Genomic DNA, 17,889 nt, shown 5'->3' on the forward strand with positions numbered 1-17,889 from the left:
TCTCTGACCAAAACTGGTTGCATCGTAAAAAAAATTTATGAACAGCTTAAAGTGTTACGTGATGTCATTTCTACAATTCGTATAAGCTGCAGACCACAGTTAACAAAAAATATTTTAAGAACAGTGAAGTTTCTGTTCATACGTTGTGTGCCCTATAATTCAAGTATTTTTAAAGTTTTTAAGAATGTTATACGCCAAGCTCCTCCATGGGAAAGCAGTTTCTGCTTCGGTTACATGGCACAAATTATAGAATACCTTGTTATATGGTCAGAAGCAAATGTCACCAGATGTTAATACCTGTAAATCATCATCATCATGCTTCTTACAACCGTGTACAATAATTTGTGTGTGGTGTTGTGGACAAGTGTTATGGTTGAAATGGCTACTGTTGTTCTGGGTAGCAGCCATGATTATGAAACTTCCTGACAAATTAAAACTGTGTGCCGGGCCAGGACTACATCCTGAAACCTTGTCTTCCGTGGACAATGCTGATACCAACTGTGCTGTTCAATCTGATTCATGATTTTTTCTTACACCTTTCAGATTACTTTTGAGGCCACAATCCTTGCTTCCACTTGTATATATAGCGAGAGAGAGTTGTATATGTAGCAAGAGAGAGAGAGATAGAGAGAGAGAGAGAGAGAGAGAGAGAGAGAGAATCTTCTGTCCCATAATTTTATGACATTATTATTATTATTATTATTATTATTATTATTACCTTCACTTTCTCAGACGTTAAGTCCGGTTAAAAATGGAGTGACGCGGACCTTGATCAAGCGTCACTTCCTTTTAACTGTACGGTATGTGTTATATTGCATTTAGGAACTTTCGGGTAATTGAACATGTATCAATAATTACGGATTTCTGTAGCTGTATATATATGTTTGGATGTAGCTGTATTGCATTGATGTACTGGTGGATATTGTGTGGTATGACTCCTGTAGTTGATAGTATAATTGGTATGATGTCAACTTTATCCTGATGCCACATGTCTTTGACTTCCTCAGCCAGTTGGATGTATTTTTCAATTTTTTCTCCTGTTTTCTTTTGTATATTTGTTGTATTGGGTATGGATATTTCGATTAGTTGTGTTAATTTCTTCTTTTTATTGGTGAGTATGATATCAGGTTTGTTATGTGGCGTTGTTTTATCTGTTATAATGGTTCTGTTCCAGTATAATTTGTATTCATCATTCTCCAGTACATTTCGTGGTGTATACTTGTATGTAGGAATGTGTTGTTTTAAAAGTTTATGTTGTAAGGCAAGCTGTTGATGTATTATTTTTGCGACATTGTCATGTCTTCTGGGGTATTCTGTATTTGCTAGTATTGTACATCCGCTTGTGATGTGATCTACTGTTTCTATTTGTTGTTTACAAAGTCTGCATTTATCCGTTGTGGTATTGGGATCTTTAATAATATGCTTGCTGTAATACCTGGTGTTTATTGTTTGATCCTGTATTGCAATCATGAATCCTTCTGTCTCACTGTATATATTGCCTTTTCTTAGCCATGTGTTGGATGCGTCTTGATCGATGTGTGGCTGTGTTAGATGATACGGGTGCTTGCCATGTAGTGTTTTCTTTTTCCAATTTACTTTCTTCATGTCTGTTGATGTTATGTGATCTAAAGGGTTGTAGAAGTGGTTATGAAATTGCAGTGGTGTAGCCGATGTATTTATATGAGTGATTGCCTTGTTTATTTTGCTAGTTTCTGCTCGTTCTAGAAAGAATTTTCTTAAATTGTCTACCTGTCCATAATGTAGGTTTTTTATGTCGATAAATCCCCTCCCTCCTTCCTTTCTGCTTAATGTGAATCTTTCTGTTGCTGAATGTATGTGATGTATTCTATATTTGTGGCATTGTGATCGTGTAAGTGTATTGAGTGCTTCTAGGTCTGTGTTACTCCATTTCACTACTCCAAATGAGTAGGTCAATATTGGTATGGCATAGGTATTTATAGCTTTTGTCTTGTTTCTTGCTGTCAATTCTGTTTTCAGTATTTTTGTTAGTCTTTGTCTATATTTTTCTTTTAGTTCTTCTTTGATATTTGTATTATCTATTCCTATTTTTTGTCTGTATCCTAGATATTTATAGGCATCCGTTTTTTCCATCACTTCTATGCAGTCGCTGTGGTTATCCAATATGTAATCTTCTTGTTTAGTATGTTTTCCCTTGACTATGCTATTTTTCTTACATTTGTCTGTTCCAAAAGCCATACTTATATCATTGCTGAATCCTTCTGTTATCTTTAGTAATTGGTTGAGTTGTTGATTTGTTGCTGCCAGTAGTTTTAGATTATCCATGTATAGCAAATGTGTGATTTTGTGTGGGTATGTTCCAGTAATATTGTATCCATAATTTGTATTATTTAGCATGTTGGATAGTGGGTTCAGAGCAAGGCAGAACCAGAAAGGACTTAATGAGTCTCCTTGGTATATTCCACACTTAATCTGTATTATTATTATTATTATTATTATTATTATTATTATTATTATTATTACCAGCTTCTGTATCTTTTGATTGAGTATAGTTACGGCAGCACATGAATTGTGGTGAGCCTGGTGTTTTTACAAGACTTTTTCCAGTTGCCAGGACAGTTGTCATAATTACTCAAATCAACAATTACTTGCACTTGGAGCAGACCAAATGATTCCTCTGTACCCCTCGCACCTATTTTATACTTTTCAGACTGTGTTTCACACATTTTGTGACCTACCTGTTTCATTTAACACAGTTAATACAGTTGCAGATTGTGGGTACGTGTTTAATGTTTTTGCACGATTACTGCTGCTTGTGTTTCAGTGTTGTGTACAATGCCAGACCCATCAATAGAAAAATTAATTCTGATGCTGCATATTGCACATCTGTTCTGAAGGTCTTTACACACTCCCTTTTTCTGCTGCTTTTGTGTTGTGATGTGTGGTTTAGAAAATTTCAGATTGCTTTACGGTTTCATGTGCTCTGTATTAGATGCATTTTTAGTGTACGTACAAGCACATCGGTTACTTATGATGTAGTTGTAGTTAAGAGTTCTCGTTTTAGTGTTTAATTATTATTGTGATATGTAGCACACTGTTTAATTGTACTTTAGTTTTAAAATACCCAAAGACTGCTTCATTTCAGGGGTTTGGGAAGGCAGACCACAGCAAGACAGTAGAAATTCTGAAGACTGCATATCCTGTTTACAACATTACTTGGAGTGATGAAGGATACTGATCTGCTCAGGTAATTAAATTTACATATGCCTGATACATTCAAAATGTCTCTGACATTACGACAACCTTCATAATGAATGAAGGTGATATTTTTTGCATTTAAGCTGTTGTATTTTAATAAGACCTCTCCTTAATTATACAGGGTGATTCAAAAAGAATACCACAACTTTAGGAATTTAAAACTCTGCAACGACAAAAGGCAGAGCTAAGCACTATCTGTCGGCAAATTAAGGGAGGTATAAAGTTTCATTTAGTTGTACATTTGTTCGCTTGAGGCGCTGTTGACTAGGCGTCAGCGTCAGTTGATGCTAAGATGGCGACTGCTCAACAGAAAGCTTTTTGTGTTATTGAGTACGGCAGAAGTGAATCGACGACAGTTGTTCAGCGTGCATTTCGAACGAAGTATGGTGTTAAACCTCCTGATAGGTGGTATATTAAACGTTGGTATAAACAGTTTACAGAGAATGGGTGTTTGTATAAAGGGAAAAGTTCTGGACGGCCGAGAACGAGTGATGAAAATGTAGCACGCATCCAGCACGCATTTGTTCGCAGCCCAGGAAAATCGACTCGCAGAGCTAGCAGAGAGCTGCAAATTCCACAATCAACTGTATGGAGAGTCCTACGATAAAGGTTAGTTATGAAACCTTATCGTCTGAAATTGGTTCAAGCACTGTCTGCAGCTGATCAGATTAAAAGAATCGATTTCTGTGTTTTTATCCTTGCTCAAATGGAAACAGATGAATCTTTCGTTTCGAAGATTGTGTTTAGTGATGAAGCAACTTTCCACACTAACGGGAAAGTCAACCGTCACAATGTCTGTACATGGGGCACTGAGAATCCGCGGGAAACAACTCAGTATGAACATGACTCGCCTAAGGTGAACGTTTTCTGTGCCATTTCAGCCAATAAAGATTTTGGTCCCTTTTTCTTCAAAGGTGCTACTGTAACTGGACTACAGTATCTGGAGATGTTAGAGAATTGGCTGTTCCCTCAGCTCGAACAAGAAGCACAATAATTCGTATTTCAGCAGGATGGAGCACCACCACATTGGCACTTATCTGTCCGTAACTACCTGAACGTCAACTACCCTCCAAGAAGCCCTGATCTTACCCCCTGCGATTTTTTCTTATGGGGGTATGTTAAGGATATGGTGTTTCGGCCACCTCTCCCAGCCACCATTGATGATTTGAAACGAGAAATAACAGCAGCTATCCAAACTGTTACGCCTGATATGCTACAGAGAGTGTGGAACGAGTTGGAGTATCGGGTTGATATTGCTCGAGTGTCTGGAGGGGGCCATATTGAACATCTCTGAACTTGTTTTGGAGTGAAAAAAACCTTTTTAAATACTCTTTGTAATGATGTATAACAGAAGGTTATATTATGTTTCTTTCATTAAATACACATTTTTAAAGTTGTGGTATTCTTTTTGAATCACCCTGTACAGGTAGTTCTGGCCCAAAAAGTCATTTTAAATGTTTTTAAAGTACAACAAACAGTAGCATTTCTACTGTAATTTGTAAGCCATGATGAACAGTAGCACATAGTGTGAGTTTGCTGCCTTTTTATTTCTGTGGGACCTCGCTATGTGTGTAAACCGAAAAATGGCTTTTCGAGTTGAAACTAGTTGCTTAATTAAAAATATTTTTAGTAACTCTATTATCTTAAGTTGAAAAATATCATTTTCATCCAATGACATTAATAATTTTTGTGTCCTCTTTTTCACTTTTGCCATATGGGTGTGTTTGAGAAGGTCTATCACATGTTTGTTTCTAAGATTGGTACAGTTGTTTTCTGTCATTAGTTATTGTATGCTGCTTTTGACCGCTGAGAATCAAATTTTTCAACTGTTTATTATCAGGATTTAGCAGCAAGTTTTTTTACTGAAGTGTTAAAAGGTGTTGTATCTAACAACTATTTTTCTGATCTTCACAACTATTTTTCTGATCTGAAGATTGCCATGCAGGAACTCAACAAACTAGTTCTGATCTGATCCAAAGATTGCATTCATTTTGTTGGTAGAGGCAGTGGGGAGCTGTCCTCTTCAGTCATCATTATCCAGAGGTGAAGCTAGTTTCTTTCAGTAGTGGCTGTCATTATTGACTTCAGTCTTGAAGAGTGTGTCTCAGAAATCATTAAATCAGCAGCAGACTGTTGGTTTATTGCATGAAGAGATTCCAAATACTGCTTTAAATTCACTTCTATCTTAAATTCAGTGCCATGTATGAATGTCTTCTTTTAAACTCCATTGCTACCTCAGTCTAAGTGATGTGTGTACAAAAGGAGTGAACAAGTGGCCCGTGTAATATGCCTAGTGTGTTAACAGTGTACACCACTACACATTGTCTATTTTAGAAAATGAATCACTCTGCAGCAACCCAGAATGTCTCAGAATTCCCACACTATGCAGTACAGTATCCGAAGATTGTTATTCTGCGAAAAGAAATCCATTGGTGTTAATTAGATGTGTACTGTACTCTCCATTTAATGTACAAAAGCAGTTGTCCAGTAGCAATTCATTGCAAGAGGAGGGACAATTTCCAGTTTTGTTATTTATTTTATTTGCCCATTTAAATAAAGCTGACTTAGGAATTTTCCCTTATGTGGGGACTGTTTGTACTAGATGATGTGTCTGTTTGAAGTTCTATATTTGTATATTTTGCTGTTCATGTCACTTCTGCATAATTTTTCATTGATTGTATCGATACTTGTTTGAATTCTGATATGTTGTGAAATTTCAAACATTTGGGAATCCCGTGATAAACTAGTACTATTAGCGTCAATTGTAGGCTTAAACTAAATTGTGCTCTTTCAAAAATTTTTAGAACAGTATGCCTATCATCCTCATTCAAAATAGTCTGTCTCTTATTTTGTTGTCCAATTATGTGAGAAATAGTTTAGTTTCAGAATTTTGAGATGCCTGCAAAACTATACTTTGTAAGTTAGTGCTACCAGTGTTTTGTATACGTAATTTATGTAGCAAATCAATGCTTTGTGGTTCACAGCTCAGCCAAAGTATACATCACCCCTGAATTTCATTGTATATCAATGCAAATAAATGTGTATTTTTGAGAATTTTCGGAAGTTACCATTGTTGTTGTTGTTGTTGTTGTTGTTGTTGTGGTCTTCAGTCCTGAGACTGGTTTGATGCAGCTCTCCATGCTACTCTATCCTGTGCAAGCTTTTTCATCTCCCAGTACCTACTGCAACCTACATCCTTCTGAATCTGCTTAGTGTATTCATCTCTTGGTCTCCCTCTACGATTTTTACCCTCCACGCTCCCCTCCAATACTAAATTGGTGATCCCTTGATGCCTCAGAACATGTCCTACCAACCGATCCCTTCTTCTGGTCAAGTTGTGCCACAAACTTCTCTTCTCCCCAATCCTATTCAATACTTCCTCATTAGTTATGTGATCTACCCATCTAATCTTCAGCATTCTTCTGTAGCACCACATTTCGAAAGCTTCTATTCTCTTCTTGTCCAAACTATTTATCGTCCATGTTTCACTTCCATACATGGCTACACTCCATACGAATACTTTCAGAAATGACTTCCTGACACTTAAATCAATACTGGATGTTAACAAATTTCTCTTCTTCAGAAACGCTTTCCTTGCCATTGCCAGCCTACATTTTATACCCTCTCTACTTCGAACATCATCAGTTATTTTGCTCCCCAAATAGCAAAACTCCTTTACTACTTTAAGTGCCTCATTTCCTAATCTAATTCCCTCAGCATCACCCGACTTAATTAGACTACATTCCATTATCCTTGTTTTGCTTTTGTTGATGTTCATCTTATATCCTCCTTTCAAGACACTGTCCATTCCATTCAACTGCTCTTCCAAGTCCTTTGCTGTCTCTGACAGAATTGCAATGTCATCGGCGAACCTCAAAGTTTTTATTTCTACTCCATGAATTTTAATACCTACTCCGAATTTTTCTTTTGTTTCCTTTACTGCTTGCTCAATATACAGATTGAACAACATCGGGGAGAGGCTACAACCCTGTCTCACTCCCTTCCCAACAACTGCTTCCCTTTCATACCCCTCTACTCTTATAACTGCCATCTGGTTTCTGTACAAACTGTAAATAGCCTTTCGCTCCCTGTATTTTACCCCTGCCACCTTTAGAATTTGAAAGAGAGTATTCCAGTCAACATTGTCAAAAGCTTTCTCTAAGTCTACAAATGCTAGAAACGTAGGTTTGCCTTTCCTTAATCTTTCTTCTAAGATAAGTCGTAAGGTCAGTATTGCCTCGCGTGTTCCAGTGTTTCTACGGAATCCAAACTGATCTTCCCCGAGGTTGGCTTCTACTAGTTTTTCCATTCGTCTGTAAAGAATTCGTGTTAGTATTTTGCAGCTGTGACTTATTAAGCTGATAGTTCGGTAATTTTCACATCTGTCAACACCTGCTTTCTTTGGGATTGGAATTATTATATTCTTCTTGAAGTCTGTGGGTATTTCGCCTGTTTCATACATCTTGCTCATCAGATGGTAGAGTTTTGTCAGGACTGGCTCTCCCACGGCCATCAGTAGTTCCAATGGAATATTGTCTACTCCGGGGGCCTTGTTTCGACTCAGGTCTTTCAGTGCTCTGTCAAACTCTTCACGCAGTATCATATCTCCCATTTCATCTTCATCTACATCCTCTTCCATTTCCATAATATTGTCCTCAAGTACATCGCCCTTGTAGAGACCCTCTATATACTCCTTCCACCTTTCTGCTTTCCCTTCTTTGCTTAGAACTGGATTTCCATCTGAGCTCTTGATATTCATACAAGTCATTCTCTTATCTCCAAAGGTCTCTTTAATTTTCCTGTAGGCGGTATCTATCTTACCCCTAGTGAGATAGGCCTCTACATCCTTACATTTGTCCTCTAGCCATCCCTGCTTAGTCATTTTGCACTTCCTGTCGATCTCATTTTTGAGACGTTTGTATTCCTTTTTGCCTGTTTCACTTACTGCATTTTTATATTTTCTCCTTTCATCAATTAAATTCAATATTTCTTCTGTTACCCAAGGATTTCTACTAGCCCTCGTCTTTTTACCTACTTGATCCATTGCTGCCTTCACTACTTCATCCCTCAAAGCTACCCATTCTTCTTCTACTGTATTTATTTCCCCCATTCCTGTCAATTGCTCCCTTATGCTCTCCCTGAATCTCTGTACAACCTCTGGTTCTTTTAGTTTATCCAGGTCCCATCTCCTTAAATTCCCACCTTTTTGCAGTTTCTTCAGTTTTAATCTACAGGTCATAACCAATAGATTGTGGTCAGAGTCCACATCTGCCCCTGGAAATGTCTTACAATTTAAAACCTGGTTCCTAAATCTCTGTCTTACCATTATATAATCTATCTGATACCTTTTAGTATCTCCAGGGTTCTTCCATGTATACAACCTTCTTTCATGATTCTTAAACCAAGTGTTAGTTATGATTATGTTGTGCTCTGTGCAAAATTCGACCAGGCGGCTTCCTCTTTCATTTCTGTCCCCCAATCCATATTCACCTACTATGTTTCCTTCTCTCCCTTTTCCTACACTCGAATTCCAGTCACCCATGACTATTAAATTTTCGTCTCCCTTCACAATCTGAATAATTTCTTTTATTTCATCATACATTTCTTCAATTTCTTCGTCATCTGCAGAGCTAGTTGGCATATAAACTTGTACTACTGTAGTAGGTGTGGGCTTCGTATCTATCTTTGCCACAATAATGCGTTCACTATGCTGTTTGTAGTAGCTTACCCGCATTCCTATTTTCCTATTCAATATTAAACCTACTCCTGCATTCCCCCTATTTGATTTTGTGTTTATAACCCTGTAGTCACCTGACCAGAAGTCTTGTTCCTCCTGCCACCGAACTTCACTAATTCCCACTATATCTAACTTCAACCTATCCATTTCCCTTTTTAAATTTTCTAACCTACCTGCCCGATTAAGGGATCTGACATTCCACGCTCCGATCCGTAGAATGCCAGTTTTCTTTCTCCTGATAACGACATCCTCTTGAGTAGTCCCCGCCCGGAGATCCGAATGGGGGACTATTTTACCTCCGGAATATTTTACCCAAGAGGACGCCATCATCATGTAATCATACAGTAAAGCTGCATGCCCTCGGGAAAAATTACGGCTGTAGTTTCCCCTTGCTTTCAGCCGTTCGCAGTACCAGCACAGCAAGGCCGTTTTGGTTAATGTTACAAGGCCAGATCAGTCAATCATCCAGACTGTTGCCCTTGCAACTACTGAAAAGGCTGCTGCCCCTCTTCAGGAACCACACGTTTGTCTGGCCTCTCAACAGATACCCCTCCGTTGTGGTTGCACCTACGGTACGGCTATCTGTATCGCTGAGGCACGCAAGCCTCCCCACCAACGGCAAGGTCCATGGTTCATGGGGGGGATGTTACCATTGTCCTTTGCATAATCTGTGAGCAGTCGGGGTTTGTGATGTAGTTCCTGTAGCAGATTTTCTGCCAGACATTTTGTGTTACATCTGGTTTTCCCTTAACCCTTTACTGGCCAAAACTCTATTGGATCTTTTTTTTGCAAACTTTTATACATAAATATGTTACATTGAGTGATAAATTGAATAAAAAGTTGTTTTGAAAAGTTTCAGTTTATTAGAACAAAAACTACAGAAGTCCCATTTTTGGGACATTGGCCAAATGCGCTATCCAAATTCACAATCTTATTCTCCATGCATAATATTGTAAGAAGCAACACAAACATTAAATAAAGAATATTTTAATGTTATGGAATGTATATTCAGTATGAAATGAAGCAAAACACTTGTCATGTACACCAACATTGCACCTATCACAAATTTTTGTTGTTTTTTTCTTGCAGTAAGCACATCTCTTCTGTGTTTTACTTGGCACAAAGAAAATATTTCCTGGATCTAGTCGTACATCTGTGCTCACCCGTCCTCCCATCAATTTGCTTCCTTGTGGTCCTCTTTGTTTTGGTACTGATCCTTTTTTCTTTGATAGAAAAAACATCACTATTCTCTGTCGGACATCCAAAAGTAAGAGCTTCTCATTAGAGTTAGCAATTTGGTATGCACGCCATGTGTTTACTACGCAGATATATATCATCTGTGTGAATAATGGCCACCACCATTTCTTTGACCTTATCCTCGTCCTATAAAGTGATATCTGCTTGTCCAGTAGATATATGCCACCCATATGGGCATTGTATTCTTCAATGATATGTGGCAGTGTAACAGATATTTCCTTTTTTTTTTGCTCGTGAATATCTTTTTGTAGAACTCGAGGAATAATAGTACTGTTATTTGTCACTACACATACTGGTTTGTTGTCACTCCATTTCACAACCAGAACTTCATTCTCTTTGTCAAATCTGTAGTCATAGAATCCTCGTTCCTTCCTTTTGCCATTCTTTTCGAGTCAATCAAAGGACATGCATTAGTTCGGATCTCTGTTATTGTTCCTGCAGCTTTCATTTTACTCTTTCCGAGTGTGATCAGTGTGTCAACACTGGTGAAAAAGTTGTCAAAGAAAAGCTTATAATTCGGATACTCTGATTCTGGAATCATGCTGGTTAGTTCATTTATTACCCTTGCACCTAAAGGCTCCTGTTTGTTGTCAGTCTTGCCACAGTATGGTGAAAAATTATAAAGAAAGCCATTGGAACTTGTAAGACACCAAATTTTATATCCAACTTTGATAGGCTTTTCCCTCAGAAACATTTTAGCTGAATGTTTGCGATAATAATGTACCATTATTTCATCAGTTGAGAGTTCTGAATGAAATACGCCAAATTTACCAAATTCCTAATTCAGCATTTCAAATTATAACCTCAGTTTGTACATCTTGTCGTTTCTGTCTATTTTGGAGTTGTCATTGAGATGAATGAATCTCTTTATTTCCCAAACCTATTTCTTGACCCGGAGTTGAAGACTAAAGGAACACCGACATCAGGAGCCTGTTCCCAGTACTTATTCTTGTGGGGAAGCTTATGATAACCACTCAGAAGTAATACGCCAATAAATAATTTTAGTTCTTCTTTGGTTAGCAGAAAATTTATTCTGTTATGTTGGCAAGAATAAATTTCGCTTTGTTCAATAATAGTATCCATTAGTTTCTCAGAAAAAAAATCCTCAAACACTTGGGGCACTGTGTTATTTTCTAGACATTCCGCATCATAATGTTTGTTGCTCTTCCCTGGTTCACTATTGTTTGTGTACGTTGGTTGACATTTATACCACTTACATATATATTTTTTTGTAGATAACATACCACTTTCTCCTCCACCTCCCAACGCTTTCCTTCTTTTGGCTTCTGGATGTACAACTGTAGCATTAACTTCATCTCAGCTGGTTGTGAGTTCTAAAGTACCGGCGTCATCTTGTACAACAGTACATTTTCGTCAGTGTCTTCTTCATCTGTTATTACATCTGCATCGGGTGGAATAATCGCCAATTCTGTATATCATCTTCATCGTCACTCTCTTGATGGTTCTCTAGTTCTGCTAGAATTTCTTCAAATGTAAGTTTACGTGGCATGTTTTTGTCCTGTTGGAATCGTAAAATTCGAATAGAATATGAAAAAAGCAGATATAAAGAACATAAAATGCAATTCTTCTCTGTATATTACGTGTATACAAGAATAGGGCACATCAACAATAAATGATAGTATGATTATATTTATATAATAGAGGGAAAAACACACAGGGAGAGGGTAAGGAATCATTCCAATCCCGGGAGCGGAAAGACTTACCTTAGGGGGAGAAAAGAACAGGTATACACTTGCACACACACCCATATCCAACCACACATACACAGACACAAGCAGACATTTGTAAAGGCAAAGAGATTCGGCAGAGATGTCAGTCGAGGCAGAAGTACAGAGGCAAAAATGATGTTGAAAGACAGGTGAGGTACGAGCGGCGGCAACTTGAAATTAGCGGAGGTTGAGGCCTGGCGGATAACGAGAAGAGAGGATATACTGAAGGGCAAGTTCCCATCTCTGGAGTTCTGACAGGTTGGTGTTAGTGGGAAGTATCCAGATAACCCGGACGGTGTAACACTGTGCCAAGATGTGCTGGCTGTGCACCAAGGCTAGTGTAGCCACAGGGTGATCCTCATTACCAACAAACACTGTCTGCCTGTGTCCATTTCCCCCCTGCGGGTTCGAGGGTTAGAATATGCCCGCGGTATTCCTGCCTGTCGTAAGAGGCGACTAAAAGGAGTCTCAACTGTTTCGGCCTTTAATGTGATGGTCCCCATTAGGGTTTGACCTCCATTTTTCCAAATTCAACAGAAGTAAGAGCCTTTTGGGGAAGGACCCCTTACGTGGTGCACCATCAGTCCTCTGTGCCCTAAGACCTTGGCACTCTTTATCGTCTGGGCCTCGTAACTGCACCCTCCATCCCTCATTTTGGGCATACACACCTGATGGATTGTGTAAGTTACGCCCTTAGTGCATCATCATCTGCACCCACGATCACTATGGACTACCCATGGCACCCAAAATCCAGCACGGTAGCCAGCCCGTTGTGGTGGGGTCGTCATGTACCCTCTAGGTTGTAGCCCCCTGACAACACAGGGATCGTACTGCCGATGCCTGACCTGCCGCCTCCCCACGTAAGCCAAGGAGTAGATGCCCGTCTCTCCGGGGCATCAGGACTCCCGGCAACGGCCATCCTGCTAGGTGGCCTTTGCTGTGGCTGGGTGCCACCCGTGGGGAGAGCCCCTGGTCGGAGTGGGTGGCATCGGGGTGGATATCCCGCAGTGAAATGGGTACAATCTCAATCCGGTGGTCGCATGACCACCAACGTCTCTAAGCGCAATAAAGTAGACTTTAACGCTGTGGCATGTAACCCCAAATCGTCCCCTTCCCTAGCCACGCCCTGGGAGGGACGCAGGGCTGCGGACAGACAGGAGCCATATTCACCGTGATATCTTGTGTGCAGCAGAACTGATGGGGATTCATTTTTGGGGACTAAGCCTCTGTTCTTTGTGACCCATCTTGAAGATAAGTTCGGGGAAGTGGCCTCTCTTTCCAAAATGCGGAGCGGGGCCATTTTGATACAAACACCTTCCTCTGCACAGTCAAGGGCGTTGCTCGCCTGTGAGAAGCTTGGTGACATACCCGTTAACGTCACTCCCCATAAGTCACTAAATTTTGTCCAGGGGATTATCTTTCATAAAGATCTTCTGCTACCGTCTGATGACGAGCTACGGGAGAACCTGGCACGACGAGGTGCACACTTCGTTCGTCGTGTCTTTAGGGGACCCAAGGATAATAGGATTGCTACCGGTGCTTTCATCCTGGCCTTTGAGGGCGACTGCTTGCCTGAGAAGGTCAAGGTCATGATCTACCGGTGCGATTTCAAGCCCTATGTCCCGCCCCCTATGCGATGCTTCCAGTGCTGGAAATTCGGACACGTGTCCTCCAGATGCACTGCCAGCCCCACATGTCGCGATTGTGGACAACCTTTGCATCCAAGTGCTCCGTGTGCTCCACCTCCCACCTGCGTTAACTGTGGGGAGCATCATTCTCCCTGCTCGCCAGACTGTGCAGTCTACCATCAAGGGCGGAAGATACAAGAAATTAAGACCCTGGACCGTTTAACTTACCAAGAGGCGAGGAAGAAATTAGAATGGCTCAACCCCACACCTATGTTGAGGAGTTATGCTGCTGTAACACTGCAGCCACCAGTTCCTGCAAAGACTCCTTTGACAGTTGGCCAACCGAACAGTCACGTTTCACCTGCCCCACCACCGGTGGGGGCCACTCTCTATTCCACTCCTCCCAAAACACACAGTTTGGGAGCAGTGCGCCCCAAGCAACCGGGGACGTCGGTCCCCACCTCTCAGCCGGAGCGGCGACAGCCCTGTCCGGCTCCTCAGCCGGGGAAGCGACATCTCTCTCCGGCTGTTCAGCCAGAGACGCAACAGCCTCCTCCGGCCTCACTTGTTCGGAAGGGATCCCTTGGGGGAGTCCCTTCCAAGGACTTCCCCAGTGTCTCACAAGACACTAGCCAGTGGCTGAAGAAGCCACCAGCTGCTGGTCGAAGGGCTTCACGCCCTTCCTCTGTTCCTGATAATGCGTCAGGAAAGCCCACCCAGCATGCCAACCCTCCTCCGAAAGACAAGAGAGAGAAGAGGAACCTCTCCAAGAAGGATAAGGACCCAGTGGTTCCCGCACCAACGCTTCCTGTCAGCTCAGCCTCTGAGGATGAGGTCGAGCTCTTTGCGTCCCCTGATGACCTGGATCTCGCCGTCTCCTCAGAAACGATGGCCGTAGCGACATCCGTCACTCAGTCGGTGGTAGCATGTGACCCTGCCCAGTAATTTGCCTTTTCAGTGCCTGAATGCCTCTACAGGACACGCTTTGTACAATGCTCCAGTGGAATTGTGGCGGTTATTTTAGCCATCTACCTGAGCTACGTCAGCTTGTAAGCTTGACACCTGCTTTATGCATTGCTCTCCAGGAAACCTGGTTCCCGGCAATGCGGACCCCTGTCCTCCGTGGATACAGGGGTTATTACTGCAACCGAAGCACTTACAATAGTGTGTCAGGTGGAGCCTGCGTGTATGTCCTTACCTCTGTATATAGTGCTCCTGTGCCCCTTCAAACATCTTTGGAAGCTGTGGCTGTCCGCGTAAGGACTACCCAGGACTTAAACGTCTGCAGTGTCTATCTCCCTCCAGGTGGTACAGTCTCCCTGACCGAATTGGCTGCTCTTGTCGCCCAACTTCCCACGCCTTTTCTTCTCCTTGGGGATTTTAACGCCCACAATCCCTTGTGGGGTGGATCGAAGATTACTGGCCAAGGCAGAGATGTCGAGAATCTCATCTCCCAACTTGACCTCTGCCTCTTAAACACTGGCGCTGCCACGCGTTTCAGTGTGGCGCATGGCACGTTCTCGGCCATAGATCTGTTGTTGTGCAGCCCAGGGCTTGTACCATTGGTCCACTGGAGAGTCCATGACGACTTGTGTGGTAGTGACCATTTTCCCATCTTCCTTTCACTACACCAGCGTCGATCCCATGAACGCCTGCCTAGATGGGCATTTAGCAAGGCAAACTGGGAAACATTGTCCTCTGCTGCCACTGTTGCATCTCTCCCCCACGGTACCATCGATGTGGCGGTTGAGACACTGACTGCAGCAATTGTTTCCGCTGCGGAACGTACCATTCCTCGTTCGTTAGGGTGCCCCCGGCGAAAGGCAGTGCCTTGGTGGTCTCCGGAGGTCGCTGAAGCCATTACAGAACGTCGGCGGGCTCTTCAGCGACATAAGCGGCACCCGTCTTTGGAGAACCTCATTTTCTTCAAACGTCTCCGTGCTCAGGCACGGCGGCTCATCAAGAGGCGGAAACAGAAGTGCTGGGAGAGGTACGTTTCCACCATTGGTTCCCGTACTTCACCCTCCCAGGTGTGGATGAAGATTCGGCGCATCTTTGGAGTGCAGCACTCTACAGGTGTCCCAGGGCTTACCATCAAGGGGGCGGTATCCACCGATGCTGATGCAATCGCCGAGCATTTCGCACAGCACTATGTTCGGGCCTCTGCGTCGGGGAATTACCCGCCTGCGTTTCGCGCGCTTAAACGCCGGGAGGAAGGCAAACGGCTTTCTTTAGCTTCTCACCACCCTGAGACGTATAACGCCCCATTTAGTTTGTGGGAGCTCCAAAGCGTCCTGGCACAGTGCCCCGATACAGCCTCTGGGCCAGATGGCGTCAACAATCAGATGCTCAAACACCTGTTCCCGGTCTGTCAGCGATGTGTTCTTGCCATCTTCAACCGCATATGGGGCGATGGTGTCTTTCCGTCGCAGTGGCGAGAAAGTACCATCATTCCGGTGCTGAAGCCTGGTAAGGACCCGCTTACTGTGGATAGCTATCGACCCATCAGCTTGACAAATACTCTGTGCAAGCTACTGGAACGTATGGTGTGTCGATGGCTGTGTTGGCTGCTCGAGTCTCGGGGTCTTCTGGCTCAGTGCCAGAGCGGCTTCCGTCAGGGCCGTTTCACCGCCGATACTTTGGTCTTTCTTGAGTCTGCAATCCGCACTGCTTTTTCCAGGCGCCAACACCTTGTCTCCGTCTTTTTCGACCTCTCCAGAGCATATGACACGACGTGGCGGCACCATATACTCGCCACGTTGCACGGGTGGGGTCTCCGGGGCTCTCTCCCCATTTTTATTCAGAATTTTTTATCTGTTCAGACATTCCGCGTTTTAATTGGCACATCCCATAGTTCACTTCATATCCAGGAGAACGGCGTTCCACAGGGCTCAGTATTGAGCGTGCCCCTTTTCCTTGTGGCCATTAATGGCCTTGCAGCAGCAGTTGGGTCGTCTGTCTCACCCACGTTATATGCTGACGATTTCTGCATCTTGTTCAGCTCCTCCACCATTAGTGTTGCAGAACGTAGGTTGCAGGGGGCCATACGCAAGGCGCAGGCATGGGCCCTAGCTCATGGGTTTCAATTTTCTCCTGCGAAGACTTTTTTTATGCACTTTTGTCGGTGTCGAACTGTCCATCCCCACCCTGAGCTCTATCTTCAGGATGCCATGCTCAGGGTTGTTGACACTTACCGTTTTCTGGGATTGCTGTTCGATGCCCGGCTTACTTGGCTTCCACATATTCGTCAACTCAAGCGTCAGTGCTGGCAGCATCTGAATGCCCTTCGCTGCCTCAGCAACACAACTTGGGGTGCCAATCGTAATACGCTGCTGCAGCTCTACAAAGCCCTTGTGCTGTCCCGGCTTGATTATGGGAGTGTGGCGTATGGCTCAGCGTCGCCCTCAGCGTTGCAACTGCTGGACCCCGTTCACCACTGTGGGGTTCGACAGGTGACAGGAGCATTCCGCACCAGCCCTGTGGACAGCATACTTGTGGAGGCAGGTGTCCCTCCACTGCGATTGAGGCGCCAACATTTACTGGCCGCTTATGCTGCCCATGTTTTTAGCTTGCCCGGGCATCCAAACTATCGTCTCCTGTTCCCGCAATCGGTCGTCCATCTTCCTGAACGTCGGCCCCGGTCAGGTTGTACGATCGCAGTCCACGTCAAAGGGCTTCTCTCCGGGCTTAGGGTTTTTACAGTTCCACCTCCTTTCCGGGCCACTTTGCGACACCCCCATGGTGTGTTCCTCAGCCTTGCCTTCGGCTCGACTTGGCACAGGGCCCGAAGGACTCCGTCCCTCCAGAGGCCTTCCGCTGCCGTTTTTATTCCATCTTGGCCACGTATCAGGGCTCTGACGTTGTATACACTGACGGTTCGATGGTTGCTGGTCGTGCCGGATATGCGCTTACTCTAGGGGACCATTCTGAACAACGTTCCTTGCTGGATGGCTGCAGCGTTTACACAGCTGAGCTGGTCGCCATCTTTTGTGCCCTAGAGTATATCCACTCCTGCTCAGGTGAGTCCTTTGTTATCTGTAGCAATTCCCTGAGCAGTTTACGAGCTCTCGACCAGTATTTCCCTCGTTCTCATCTGGTGATGGCTGTCCATGAGTCCCTGCATACTCTTGCACGTAGCGGCCGCTCTGTGGTCTTTGTGTGGACCCCAGGCCATGTTGGGATCCCCGGCAATGAGAATGTTGACCGCCTGGTGAAAGAGGCCATCAGTAAACCACCTCTGGAGATTGGCCTCCCGGCGACTGATTTGCGGGCACTATTACGCCGCAAAGTTTTCGATTTC

General features: G+C 43.2%; 1 protein-coding gene across 8 annotated transcripts in view; it reads left to right on the plus strand.

The window, feature by feature from the left end:
- The window catches only part of LOC126471515 (uncharacterized), a 49,154-nt gene that overhangs the window by 24,434 nt on the left and 6,831 nt on the right, over positions 1 to 17,889 (plus strand). For 7 of the 8 annotated variants that reach the window (XR_007586324.1, XR_007586325.1, XR_007586322.1 and 4 more), the window contains one exon: positions 3,125 to 3,226. The exons of the other annotated variant lie outside the window; for it this stretch is intronic. The gene's annotated coding sequence lies outside the window, so the exon portion shown is untranslated. The remainder of the gene's footprint in view (positions 1 to 3,124; positions 3,227 to 17,889) is intronic. 8 annotated transcript variants of the gene reach the window in all.

This window comes from Schistocerca serialis, chromosome 3 (genome assembly GCF_023864345.2).
Source record: "Schistocerca serialis cubense isolate TAMUIC-IGC-003099 chromosome 3, iqSchSeri2.2, whole genome shotgun sequence".
Classification (NCBI taxonomy): domain Eukaryota; kingdom Metazoa; phylum Arthropoda; class Insecta; order Orthoptera; family Acrididae; genus Schistocerca; species Schistocerca serialis.